Raw genomic sequence first — 14,852 nt, 5'->3', positions numbered from 1 at the left:
TAGTCACTGCACAAGCGTACAGTTTTGTCTGCTTTGGGCACTACCATGATCAGGGTAGCCCATTCACTTTTGTTAGTTTTTACTAGCACTCCGTTCTCTTTGAGCTTTGCTAGCTCTTCCTCCACCTGACTTTTCAACATATAGGGGACCGGCCTTGCCTTACAATAGACAGGCTTTGTGTTGGATTTGATGTGGATATGTGCGCCATACCCAGTGATGCCCTCATAACTGTCTGTGAACATGCTTTCGCACTTGTTCAGCATTGTGTCGAGTCGCTTCTTGGAAGCATCTACACTGAAGATGTTTTTTCAGTCTAGTGATGTGCCTCAATGAATCCGAGACTCGACATTAACGGAGCAAAGTAAGGCTTTTATTAACTCAGAAAGTAATACACAGTGGAGAAGTGACTCTCATCCAGAGATCTGCAGGACTGCCTGTGAGACACGCTGGGGCTTGCTTAAGTAGGGGCCAGGTATGGGCGGAGCCCTACACACAATACAATACAGGATACAGGTAAGGAAATGAAACTGAAACTAAACTAAACACAGAGAATACAGTGCCTGATGAATGGCATATTTCATCACATTCACCCCTTCTACAGATTTAGTCTGTTCGGGGGTTTGGTAGTCCTCTGTGACCGACGTAGCTGTTGTGGTGCCGCGGGTGTCAGCTGGGTGTCCCCGGTGGCCTCCTGGGTCTCTGCCGGGGGCGCCGCCAGGGTTGTTGAAGGGGTAGTTGGTGGGGGCACCGTTGGTCGATGTTCTTCCGGGGGTGATGAAAGAGTAGTGGGTGGGTAAGGGTTGCTGTGATCGTTGTTGCTGTTGTTGTCGTCGTGACCGGCTGGGGCGACGTCTTTTATGGACACGGTGTCCTCCCTTCCGTCGGCGTGCCGGACATACGCGTATTGGGGGTTGGCGTGGAGTAGGTGCACTGACTCCACGAGAGGGTCCGTCTTGTGGCCCCTCACATGCCTTCGTACAAATACCGGACCTGGGGTGGAGAGCCATGACGGCATGGATACGCCTGAGGTGGATTTCCGGGGAAAGACAAACATTCATTCATGAGGCGTGGCATTAGTGGCAGTACACAATAGCGACCGTATCGAATGGAGCACATCTGGGAGGACTTCCTGCCAGCGGGAGATAGGGAGGCCCTTGGTCCTTAGAGCTAGAGTGACTGCTTTCCATACTGTCCCGTTCTCTCGCTCCACCTGGCCGTTACCCTGGGGGTTGTAGCTGGTGGTACGGCTCGTGGCGATCCCCCTGGACAGCATGTACTGGCGTAGCTCTTCACTCATGAAGGACGCCCCCCTATCCGTGTGGATGTAGCTTGGCATACCGAACAGGCAGAACAGGCTGTTGAGGCATTTAATGACCGTGGCGCTGGTCATGTCTGGGCAGGGGAAGGCGAATGGGAAACGGGAGTATTCGTCCACAATGTTGAGGAAGTAAACATTGCGGTCGACTGACGGGAGGGGGCCCTTGAAATCTAAGCTGAGCCGCTCAAAGGGCCGTGTAGCTTTGATTAAGTGGGCTCTATCTGGGCGGTAGAACCGAGGCTTGCACTCAGCGCAAGTGCGGCAGTTCCTGGTCAGAGACCGAACTTCCTCAATCGAGTAGGGTAAGTTGCGGGACTTTATGAAGTGGAACAGCCGTGTGACCCCTGGGTGGCAGAGGTCGTTGTGGAGGGTCTGTAGCCGATCCCCGGTGGCGCTGGCACACATCCCTCGTGAGAGGGCGTCGGGGGATTCGTTAAGGGCCCCTGGCCGGTAAATGATGTCATACTCGAAGGTGGAGAGCTTGATCCGCCACCTGAGAATCTTATCATTTTTAATCTTCCCCTTCTGTTTATTATTGAACATAAACGATACCGACCGCTGGTCGGTAAGTAGGGTGAAGCGTTTGCCGGCTAGGTAGTGGCGCCAGTGGCGCACTGCCTCCACGATGGCTTGGGCCTCCTTTTCCACGGAGGAGTGTCTGATCTCAGGCCCCTGGAGGGTCCTCAAGAAGAAAGCTACGGGCCGCCCCGCCTGGTTGGGGGTGGCCTCCAAGGCAAAGTCAGACGCATCACGTTCCACTTGAAAAGGAGTGTTCTCGTCCACTGCCTGTAGCGTGGCCCGCTCAATATCCTGCTTAATGCTTTTGAAGGCGGCGTGGGCCTCAGCAGAGAGCGGAAGAGAGGATGCTTTCAAGAGGGGGCGGGCTTTGTCGGAGTAGTTGGGGACCCATTGGGAATAATAAGAAAATAACCCCAGGCACCTTTTCAGGGTTTTGGGAGTGTTGGGCAGGGGCAGCTCCTGTAGGGGGCGCAATCAGTCGGGGTCTGGTCCGATTTCCCCATTCTCCACCACGCTGCCTAGTATGCAGAGGCGCGTGGTGTTGAAAACTCACTTGTCCTCGTTGTAAGTGAGGTTGAGTTTTTGTGCGGTTTTCAGGAACCTCTCGAGGTTCGAGTCGTGATCCTGCTGGTTGTGACCGCAGATGGTGACGTTGTCGAGGTAGGGGAAGGTTGCCTGCAAGTGGTGGTCATCGACCATGCGGTCCATCTCCCTCTGGAAAACCGAGACCCCATTCGTCACCCCAAAGGGGACTCTGAGGAATTGGTAGAGGCGTCCGTTCGCCTCGAAGGCGGTGTACGGGCGGTCCTCTGGTCTGATAGGGAGCTGGTGGTACGCTGACTTGAGGTCGATGGTGGAGAACACCCGGTATTGGGCAATTTGGTTCACCATTTCTGATATGCGGGGTAGCGGGTAGGCGTCTAGTTGGGTGTACATGTTGATCGTTTGGCTATAGTCGATCACCATCCGTTTCTTCTCGCTACCCCTCACCACCACCACTTGGGCGCGCCATGGGCTGTTGCTGCGTTCAATAATGCGCTCCTTCAGGAGCCTGTCTACCTCGGTCGCGATAAACCGCCTGTCCTCCCAGCTGTACCTCCTGCTTTTGGTCGCTATTGGCTGGCAGTTAGGGGTAAGGTTCGCGAATAGCGAAGGCGGCTTTACCTTCAGGGTAGCCAGACCGCACACTGTGAGGGGCGGCTGGGACCCACCGTAATTGAGCGTGATGCTTTGGTGGTGGCACTGGAAATCCAGGCCCAAGATCACGCTCGCACATAGATTCTTCATGATTAGCAATTTAAAATTATCGTATACAGTTCCGTTAACGGACAATTGTACCGCGCAGTAACCCATAACGGTCGATGTCTGGGTTTTATCAGCCATAGAGATGGTGCCCCGAGCAGGGACCACCGTTAGAGAGAGTTGTTGTGCTAGTTCAGGGTGGATAAAACTCTCCGTGCTTCCACTGTCAATTAAACATTTAACCCCGCACCCGTTTACCTCGATGTCCACCATTGATTTGGATAGCGGGTGCGGTCTGGTCTGGTCCACTGTGAGCGATGCCACTGTAGGGCCCTGATCGAGACAAGATGGCGTCCACGCTGTCTGCTCACAAGATGGCGGACCCCACGAGGTCGGGCAAGATGGCGTCCAAGATGGCTGCTCCCACGGCGCACACGCGGCGGTGGCGGGTTTTCCAGCGGGGTTCCCTCTGCACACCTTCCCGAAGTGCCCCTTCTTACCGCACTTAAAGCAGGTGGTGCCTTTCGCCGGGCACAGGTTTCTGGTGTGCTTCGGCTGCCCGCAGAAGTAGCAGTTGGGACCCCGACGCGTCGCGGCTGTCGTAGGGCTTCTGGGGGGAGAGCGGGGCCCCGATGGTGTCGGGCTGCCGGGCGGGGAAGATGCCTTCCAAGATGGCGGCGCCCTTGGTGCACACGTGGCGGCGTGGGCGGCGCGGGCTGAAGAGTAGGCGTCCAAGTTTCTCTGGGCCACATCCAGGGATCGCGCTGTGTCCACAGCCTGTTTCAGGTCCAATCCCGTTTTTTCCAGTAGTCTCTGCCGGATGTAAGTGGAGCTGAGGCCTGTGATAAAGGCATCACGAACAAGCTCGTCAGTGTACACTGCGGCTTTTACGTCTTGGCACTTGCAGTCTTTGCCAAGCGTTTTCAGGGTGACTAGGAACTCATCCAGCGATTCCCCAGGTCGCTGTGCGCGAGTAGCGAGCAGATGCCTAGCGTACACCTCATTCGTAGGCTGCTGGTAATGCGCCTTTAGGATGTCGCAGGCGGCCGGGTACGTGTCGGCGTCTTGGATGAGGGGGTAAACCCGGTGGCTTACCCAATTCCGCAGGATTCCGAGTTTCATACTTTCAGCGTCCGTAGCGCCTGTGATGGCTGCGGAATTGTCCAGGAAGAATTCCATACACTTAAACCAGTGTCTGAAGCGTGCCGATGCGTCCGAAGCATGCTGGTCCAAATCCAAATGTTCGGGTTTCAAGAGTTGATCCATTGTGTTGAAAGTTGAGTTAATAAAATTGATGTGCCTCAATGAATCCGAGACTCGACATTAACGGAGCAAAGTAAGGCTTTTATTAACTCAGAAAGTAATACACAGTGGAGAAGTGACTCTCATCCAGAGATCTGCAGGACTGCTTGTGAGACACGCTGGGGCTTGCTTAAGTAGGGGCCAGGTATGGGCGGAGCCCTACACACAATACAATACAGGATACAGGTAAGGAAATGAAACTGAAACTAAACTAAACACAGAGAATACAGTGCCTGATGAATGGCATATTTCATCACATCTAGTTTTAACTTTCTCAACCAGTCTTTGCCCATGAGAGTTGGCCTGTTGTTGTAGGTCGCTACAATAATAGGCAGCTTTACTGACTGACCATTGTGTAGAACTGAACATTCCATTTGTCCACGTCTCTAGGATTTCTTCAGAGCAGGTTTTTAACTCTACAGTACTCTTTGTAAGTGGTATTTGATGAAACTTACTCTCATATGTGTCCTTACTCATGATAGAGCAGTCTGCCACTGTGTCGATACACGTTAATATATTGTTCGTTGATCAAAAGTTTTGTACAGAAGTCTTTCTCATGACTGCTAGTGTTGCCGCTAGTGGCGTAGATACTGTAGATGCCTAGTTCTTTAGGTGTGTTCACTTCAATATTTTGAACTCCTCCCTTTTGTTGTCGTTGCTTTGCATTGCCACTAGAATGGTTCTTATTTCTTGCTTTCGATCTAGCTCTGCAAGTTGTTGAAATATGGCCTTTCTTCTGTCAGTGAAAACATTTTGCATTTCTGTATTGGCAGGACTGTGGTGAGTGATTTCCATTGCAGCAATAATTCACTGAACTGCTCTCACCGACATGCTTTTGACTCGGTCTCACAGCTTTAGGTTTGGCGGTGGCTTTGTGACTGTAGACATCAGCTGCACGAGTCACTTGAGTTGGATGGAGCTCCCTAGAATCCTTAGATGCCATCTCCATAGATAGGGCAATTTTGCATGCTATGTCAAACGTTAGGTTCGGAGTGTTCAGTAACTTGGACTGTGTGCGCTCATCCACCAGTCCACACACAAACATTTCTCGCAACGCACGATCCAAAAATGTACCAAAGTTACAATGCAAAGACAGGTTCTTAAGAGCTACAATGTACTCACTGATGGTTTCGCTTTGTTTTTGATTTCTGGTACCAAACTTATAGCTCTCTGTTGTTTTCTAACGGCTTTGGGTCAGAATGGTCCTTGAGTTTCTCGACACTGTCTTCAAATGCCGTATCCTTCACTTTCCCTGGCGTGAGTCAGTTTGTCAATGTTCCGTGGACATCTAGCCCAACCTCCATTAAAAAAAATTGCTTTTTTCCGTTCACGAATTACTTTATTTTGAGCTTGAACATTTTCCTCTGCACCTTTAGTCTCAATAATGTCCTAAAAAACACCTCCATCCACTCAATGTAAGAACTGAATGGTTTGTGAGCTCGGTCATACATGCCGAGGCTTCCAATGAATCCCATAGGCACGGCCATGATTGTCCCGATCCCGTTGAACGGTGACTCAGCACGCTACCTGTGCATGTGAGAATCAACGCCGCTGTTGCTGTGTATACATACATGCGAAGGCAAAGCACAGGCGATTCTGCACGAGCATTAAAGGTAAAACATCACAAAAATTCAGTTCAGGTGTCACAAATTCACCTTAAACTTGTCCACTCGAAGGTTGAACACAGTGTCCTTCCATGGTCCCTAAAAATGACTTTGGGATCCCATCCTCGGCGCCAAAATGTAATATACTTGAGTAGAACAAATACAGGACAGAAACACGATGAGTTGCTAGTCCATGTGCTTGCTTTATTAGGCCAGAGCGAACTGAGCATGCTCATACTAAACCATGTGATAATACATTACAATAAGTGTTTAAAATTATGAAGGGATGGGACAGAGTGATAGAAACAGACTGCTTCCAATCATTAAGAGGTCTAGAATGAGGGCAATATAGACGCAAGGTTAAATGTAAGATATTTAGGACAGAAGGCAGGAGAAACGTGTTTTACACAGAGGGTTGTGAGGATGTGGAATGCACTACTTGAGTTAATGACTGAAGCAGTGACTACATCAACATGTAAGAATAAGTTAGATAGGCGGTTGAAGGAAAAGGGATTAAATGGGAACAAGACAGGCACATGGGATTAGGACTACTGCTCGTGTGGAGTACAAACACCAATACAGGCTGGTGGGGCCGAACAGCCTGTTTCTGTGTTGCAATTTCTATGAAACTCTATGTAAAAAGAGCCTCACTTCTGCCTGTTCCACCTGATCCTGGCAACAGCTGTGCCTTATAGTTCTCAGTTGAACTTACCCCAAATGCATTGAGTGTAAAAGCAGGAAACTTGGCACTGGCCCTTATTATAGCGTAGTAAATAAACTCACTTGGGATTTGGCGGGCAGATCATGGGAAAGGTTAAAAAGCAGGAAGGAATTAGGGGAATTCATTCTTGGGGTAGAAAGCGGGTGGAAACAGTCCCATGTTGTCGCTAAAAAACGTTACTTGCTCTGATTATACACTGAAATTACACTGAAGAAAGTGGAATTTCTGGGCCCACATCTATTAAACCAGTATAATATTTTTGTTCATGTTTATCTTAATCATGGATACACAAAGTTAGGAGACCTACTCTAAGCTGCTTGTCAAATCTTACTGCATTACTAGTGAAGAATTAATATTTAACCTGCGCAGCATTCACAAGCCTACCTACAAAATTCACCTTACCCCATGGAACTCTGCTCCCTCGGACATCGAGAGTTTTCAGAGGAAGCAATTAAATGCTTCACCAAATAAGAGTTCAACATTTAGGTAACGGGCAGCAACAACGCCTTAATATATCCCCAGGAATAAAGTAAGATTGTGATGATAGATCTTCACCCATTAGATTTTTACAAGAATGCAAATTTTATTTATTAAGTTTAATATCTACTTTATTAGCCATTAATTCATTCACTAACCCTTCCTCACAATTGAAATCAAATCCCAGGGCTGACTTAAATCAGCTCTCAGCTGTCGTCAGTTATCAAGCTCTCTCAGTTTAACACAGGAAGAAAAGCCTAGGTTATTTTCTTTTTATTCGCTTTAGTTAAAAAGCAAGTGAGATACAATTGTTGCTGAGGTGATGCCAGCAACGCCCAGGGGACATGTGATCTATCAAAGGCCACTGATTACCTAAAGGAGTGTTAATTTTTTTGTTCTTCTAAAATATACGTAAACTGTTTAATGAACGCTGGAATAAAAGTTCCCATGTGTTGGATTCTATACTTTATCAACAAAAAAAAACACATTTGACTAAGTTGGCACCAATGTATTGGGCCTCCAGTACTCAGCACAGAGTGCTGGGCTCAAACCTGACCTCGCCTGTACCCACAGGGGAAAGGCCCTTCCTCTAGAGAAGGCTCCTGTATCCCCAGGCCACTCTTGTGCACTTGTTAGTGGCTAACTATACTGGAAGGTCAAGTCAACATTTTCAGCTAGGGAAAGTGCAGGAGGATAAGAGTCTGTGAAGGAGGATAATCAAATTAATCAGCAATATACAATCCCTGGCAGAGCATTCGATGTGCACCACCTCCCAATACAAATTGGAGGTAGTTAAAGCCTAATCTTCGGTCAGAGATTAGTCACTGAGCTCAAACTGGCGAATCTAGAAATATCAGGTGAGGAGCGGCTGTTAACTTTGTCTACTTTTTGCTGTACTAGTGAATTATTAAATACACTGCTGATTTATGACTAAGATTTGATGCTAATCTTACACTAATAAAGTACCTTTCATGACCTCAGAATGTCCCAAAGAGCTTTACTGCCTTTTGAAGTGTAGTCACTGTTGTATTGTAGGAAACGTGGCAGCCTGGTCCCACAAACAGCAATGACCATAGAAACATAGAAGATAGGAGCAGGAGTAGGCCATTCAGCCCCTCGAGCCTGCTCCGCCATTCAACGAGATCATGGCTGATCATCCAAACCCTAGCACCCGGTCCCTAAACCAACAGCCATCCCACCCAAGCCCTATCCCCGTAACCCCACGTATTTAATCCCCCCTAACACTAAGGGCCAATTTTTATCATGGCCAATCAACCTAACCCGCACATCTTGGGACCAAATATATATATATATATATATATTTTTAAACTGGTGTTGGTTGAGGGGTAAGTATTGGCCAGGACACCAGGAAGCACTCCCCAGCTCTTCTTTGAAATAGTGCTATGGTATCTTTTACGTCCACCTGAGAGGGTAGACGGAGTCTCGGTTTAACGTGTTATCCGAAAGACAGCACTCCCTCAGTACTGCACTGGAGTGTCAGCCTATATTTTGCCCTTAATTCCTGGAGCGGGGCTTGAACCCACAACCTTCTGACTCAGAAACAAGAGTGCTACCTACTGAACCACGGCTGACACTTGATACTGATAAGGTCAAGAAAACTATGCCGAAAATGGAAGATAAATCATATCCATTGAGTGAGATCTATCAGCACTAGTTTGCATAAGCATAATAAGTGTCCTGTATGTCATTATGATAGCTGGACCCCAGAGGTTGTTTACAAAGCAGTATTCACAAGTGTCTGGGAACAAGTTGCCTGCCTAACCTCAGTGTAAAGCTCCTTCTCCTCTACCATAGCAATGTGCCTTACCTCTAACCTTATAGCAGCACCATCGGTTAAACCAGTGTGACATTTCCATTGCCCATACAAACTATCATCGTGTCCCGCCTGCCAGTTTAGTGACCAAATTATGGCCACTTTTGTGCCTGTACGCTCATGCTAGATTGACGCTGCCCAAAACTTAGTTCAGTTCGGCCCTTCAATCTGGGCTTGATTCAAACTCAGGTCATGGAGGTGAAAAGGAAATGTTCTATTCCACTGCAGTAGGTTGCACAAAACATCTTGGTCTTCAAAACAATGTTCATCCATGCAAGTCTATTTTTGCGCAATAAGATACAATACTTTACATATATTTGTGTTGTGTGAACTCCTGTTAAGTGTCTAACGTATTCTGGAAAATGAATTAATGTTTACTGCTATAATGGAAACAAAACTAATTGAGAAACCCTCATTCTTGGCCTTGCCTATACAGTACAGCAATACTCTGGGCAGAGGAATGAAGACAAATACAGTGCAAACAATAAAATAAACATTGTTTATTCATCAAGTAAAGGAAATTAAATATAAATATTAAAAGAAACTCTGCAACAAGGTGATGTCTTGCACAAGGATTTGTTCTGTGAAAACTCTGGCCGATAGTTTGGATACTAGATAATAGGAGTGTGGATAATGAATGGTACTGCATATACACACACAATAAGAGTGTCTTGTATCTAACTATGATAACTGCATACCAGAAATGGCTGTCATTAAAAGGTGGTTACTCAATTAATCAAATACAGGAAAACATAAATATTTCAAATTATTTTAGTTTAGCTCTCCAGATTGCTCAGAGGGCAAATTCCCCGTCCATAGTCGCATGGAGTCATACAGATTAGGTTTGTTTCTTATCTGTGTTCAGTTAACTGATTTCAATCAGGGTGGTGGCTGACGGGTTGCAATTGGTCTTCCCGCTCAGGGCAAGAAAAGGAAATAAAATTAGCAATGGTCCAATGACCATTGCTACAAGGTATGAATGTGAGGACGTGGATCCGGACAGACTCAGCTGTGACACTATACAATTGAACAGCCTGCAGCATAACAAATGTTAATAAAGAAAGAACGTACATTTATAAAGCACCTTTCACGACCTCAGGATGTCCCAAAGTGCTTTACAGCCAATGAAGCACTTTTTTGAAGTGTAGTCACTGTTGTAATGTAGGAAATGCAGCAGCGAATTTGCGCACAGCAAGCTCCCACAAACAGCAATGTGATAATGACCAGATAATCTGTAATGTAGGAAACGTGGCAGCCAATTTTGTGCGGCAGCTAATTAATTACTTTCACAAAAGCAAAATACTGTGGTTCATTAAAATCTGAAATAAAAAAACCTGAAAATGTTGGAAATAGTCAGCAGGTCAGGTAGCATCTGCAGAGAAAAACAGAGTTCACGTTTCAGACTGGAAAAAGTCAGAACTGTAACAGGTTTTATGTAAGTAGAGGCAGGGAAAGGGGGAGGAGAGGAAAGAACAAAATGGAAGGCCTGTGATAGGATGGAAGGCAGGAGAGATTAAAAGACAAAAGATGGTGCAAGGCAAACGGGGGTGGTAGTGGGACAAGTAAAGAAACAAAAGTTGGGTCTAGAGGAAGTGTAAATGGCAACAGCAGAATCATTACTAGCACCTGCTGTCTGAAAACATTGGAGCAGAGGTTATGGTCTGAAATTGTTCAACTCAATGTTGAGTCTAGAAGGCTGTAGAGTGCCTAATCGAAAGATAGGGTGCTGTTCCTCGAGTTTATGTTGAGCTTAATTAGAAGAGTGTAGGAGGTCGAGGACAGAGTGGGATGGAGAATTAAAATGGTAAGCGACCAAAAGCTCAGGGTCACACTTGTGGACTGAACAGAGGTGTTCAGCAAAGTGATCACCCAATCTGCATTTGGTCTCCCCAATGTAGAGGAGACCGCACTGTGAGCAGTGCAAACAGTATACTAAATTGAACAGAGTACAAGTAAATTGCAATTGCGGTTTCACCTGGAAGGAGCACTTGGAGCCCTGGATGTCGGGACGGGAGGACGTAAATGGACAGGTTGCACAGGAAGGTGTCATGGGAGGGGTTGTTCGGGGTGATTGAGGAGTGGACTAGGGTGTCGCGGAGGAAACGGCCCCTTCGGAATGCTGAAAGAGGAGGGGAGGGGAAGAGGTGGTGACGTCGAGCTGGAGGTGGCTGAAATGGCAGAGGATGATCTGTTGAATCGGGAGGCTGGTGGGTTGGAAGGTGAGGACAAGGGGAACCCTATCACGGTTCTGGGAGGGAGGAGAAGGGGTGAGAGTAGAAGTGTGGGAGCTGGGACAGACACGGTCGATGGCCCTATCAACCATAGTGGAGGGGAATCTTCGGTTGAGCAAAAAGGAAGATATATCAGAAGCACTGGTAAGGGAAGGTGGCATCGTCAGAACAGATGCGAACGAGACGGAGGAACTGGGAGAATGGAATAGAGTCCTTACAGGAAGTGGGGTGGGAGTAAGTGTCATCAAGGTAGCTGTGGGAGTCAGTGGGCTTATAGTAGATATTGGTTGACAGCCTATCTCCAGAAATGGAGATAGAGAAGTTGAGGAAGGGAAGGGAAGACTCAGGGATGGACCATGTGAAGGTGAGGGAAGGGTGGAAATTGGAAGCAAATTTGATTAAATTAATTACCTTTAACAGACCTCCTACATGGATGCTGACAAAGGCTCAATAATCTCCCTCTATAGATTGTTAATTTTACAAATAACACACCAAAGAGCTAATTATGTATCTAAGAGGATCTCCGAGGTTGTAGGTGGGTGTGGGAAGCTGTGAGCGCTCACATGAATAATGGTCCCTTACATGAGGGAAGGGTGGGGTACCAGTTCCTGTTAAACTGTACCCCACCCAAACTGAGTGACTTCGAGAGAGGAGAGAAAATTGGGGAATAAATAAAGAGTTTTCTTCAAACAGTATCCATACTTTAGTTAATAACCCTTCCTCAAAGTTAGTTTTACAGAAATGACTATAAAGTTGTACATAGGCCAGGGACCTACAGATATCTATCTGTATAAGAGTTTAGAAAGTGATAAACGTCACCGATCGTTGTGCAACAGGTGTCGGACTTGAGACAGGGAGGAACTGAACCTATACCAGTGCTCCAAGTATTGCACAAACCCAAAGCTTGCAATAGCTCAGCTGAACATTAGAAAAGGAACGAGAGGAAATAGAGCAATGCACTCTCGTACAAACAAAAACAGCTCCTGTGATGTTTCATGTTGAAAAATAAAAGCAACAGGTTTTGTGACACTTCTGCACACACAAATTTGTGGTTGACTACTTTTGCAGTATTAGTTTCATTTTTTTTTTTAAATGTATAAACATGCACCAACAGGGTAGCTATTGTGCATCACCTTCTGCCTTTGCTCATCATTCAAAAGATAATTCCCAGACTATTTGGCTCTTTCAATATTAGTCTCCTTCAGATTCATGTTAGAATTAGCTGACGGGCTCTTAAAACTGATAATTGCGATATTCCTTTCCAAACATACATCATGGAAGAAAATGTGTTTCAGTTCATATTGTGTTACGCCTGTATGAAGCCATTTGCCCTACACCCTCGTGAGACAACCTTCATCTTCAAACTGAAACTACAATTACAGATGGGAATTAAATATGGGCCGTTATTACCTAGCTATTATAAAATCAATGGCTTACATTATCATTCAGATTCTTGGTTGGTCTCCCAAGTCTGCTTTTTTTAAATTCATGTCTCAAGTCAAAAATCTTAGCTTTAATTACTCCTGGTCACTCTCTTCTCTTTATTAATGCTATTAAAGTTTAAGAAACAGAATAAAGTCTGAAACGTTCTGTTAACCGTTAAAACACACGAAGCATCATCTGAAACATCAGTTCAAGAACGTGCTTCGCTTGCTACTTGATAGCCTGCAAAACTGGTCAAACATACCCCCTCTGGTGGACTCAACTAGGAGTGGAGGTGCTGCTGCACGAGGTGGGAGTGAGAAGGGTAGCCCTATCGGGTACTCCACGGCACCATGACGACAACAGTGCAGGATGTAGTATGAGGCCAGTGTGTATATCTGGCACAAAGGAGCAGGAGAAACGAATAGGGGAAGTACATTGATAGTATTTACAGTACAGAAACAGACCATTCGCCCCAGCAGGTCTATACCGTGTTTATGCTCCACACGTATACTTCTAAAGATATATATAATCAAATACCAGAACTGAAATGTTAAACTCAATGATGCTAGTGTTTTGCTTCACTGTTTCTTCAACCACAGCTTTGGAGGGAAAGGGGTGGTTTTAGAAGAATTAAGTCACTTCACCTTTAGATTATAAAAACTCAAAAGGACTGCAGCGCAATCTGGTGCATTTCAGCACTTAAAGAGCCACAACGTCACCGCTAAAGGGAAGCAGCCAATTAAAAGGTAAGTGGTTGCGCATATGGGGACAAATTCAGCCTTTCCAAAGGGTGTATGGTGCAAAAAGAGGTGGCTGGCAAAAAAAAAGTGGATGCCAAACAAATGTGGAGGCAGGATTTAAGAATGTGTGGGCAAGTGATGGATTGGCACACCACCCAAACCCCGTTTGATGGTTGGTGAAGTGGAGATGCTGCTGCACGAGGTGGGAGCGAGAAGGGTAGCCCTATCGGGTACTCCACGGCACCATGACGACAACAGTGTAGTATACCTGGCAGGTGGTGATGCCGAGGGTCAATGCTGTGTATACTAGCCTGTTGGGGGAGCTGAAGTGTATACCTTAGCTAACGTTTATACCTTAACTGTATAGGGTTAAACTGGATATATTCACATATTCTAGTTAGACAATATTTAGTTCTGCCAATTCAGCAGGAACAAGGCGCAAGTACACAGGACAACAGGCCACAACTCAAGATAAGGGTGGACAGCGGCCCTCACAGTTGTGTAGGGAAACCAGCAGTTTAACTCGTGACAGTGGTCCCCGTGCACCAAGGACACCCTGTATGTACGGTACTTAGCCTATGGACCCAAAACTTATTTGTGCACACAATCACCCGGAATATACCCATACATGGTACGGGAAATACAATGTAATCTCTATAAATATGGCGCTCTAATTGTATTAAGTCGAGTCAGTGGTGGCAGACAGCCACACCGTTTCCCCGCTAGCTTGTAATAAAGGGCGCTCGATTTAACTCGATATCTGACTCCGAGTGGTGATTTCCCACAGCAATTGGCGTAGTCGGCAGGATTTCCGGAAACTGACTTTTCGGGAAGCGAGAGGTCAGCAGCAATAGGGTAAATACGTTATATACGATCCATAGTTAGGCTGGCCGATCTTTCGTTGAAACCCCAACCGGTGTCCGGGGATTCTCAAACAAAGTAAGGATCAGACTGCGAGTATCGACCGACGGTGCAGCGCGTGAAAGAGGGCCACGAAGACGGGCACTATACGAGAATAGGACCCAGGTTCAGGGGAGCAGACGACAAGCCGTCGAGGGTTTGCGAGTAGCCGTCGCTGGGATGGCCAAACCACTGGGGAACCCGATAGGTTCAATAGTTGAGAATTTGCTTAAACGATATGGTAAAACTCAAAGAAAAATAGAAAAAGGGGAGTGGCACTCGGGACCGAGTCCTGAATGCCAACGGGAATGGTGGAACAAAGAGAGCAAACATAAGGAAGATAAAGCAGTTGTGATGCTATGTCACACATATTTGTGAAACAAAGAAAGGCAAAAAGAATTGATAACAGAGAACGATCAAAACGGGATAAAAATACAACAATTAGAAAAAGAAAACACAAACAAATATCAAGCAATTGGAGAAGGAAAGAGAGGGGGATAAAATAAGAATAGAACAATTGGGAAAAGACTATACTCAAC

This window comes from Somniosus microcephalus, chromosome 13 (genome assembly GCF_052327205.1).
Source record: "Somniosus microcephalus isolate GS21.2 chromosome 13, FLI_Smic_1.0, whole genome shotgun sequence".
NCBI lineage: Eukaryota > Metazoa > Chordata > Chondrichthyes > Squaliformes > Somniosidae > Somniosus > Somniosus microcephalus.
The sequence above is the reverse complement of the archived record's forward strand: the minus strand, read 5'-3'. Positions refer to the sequence as shown.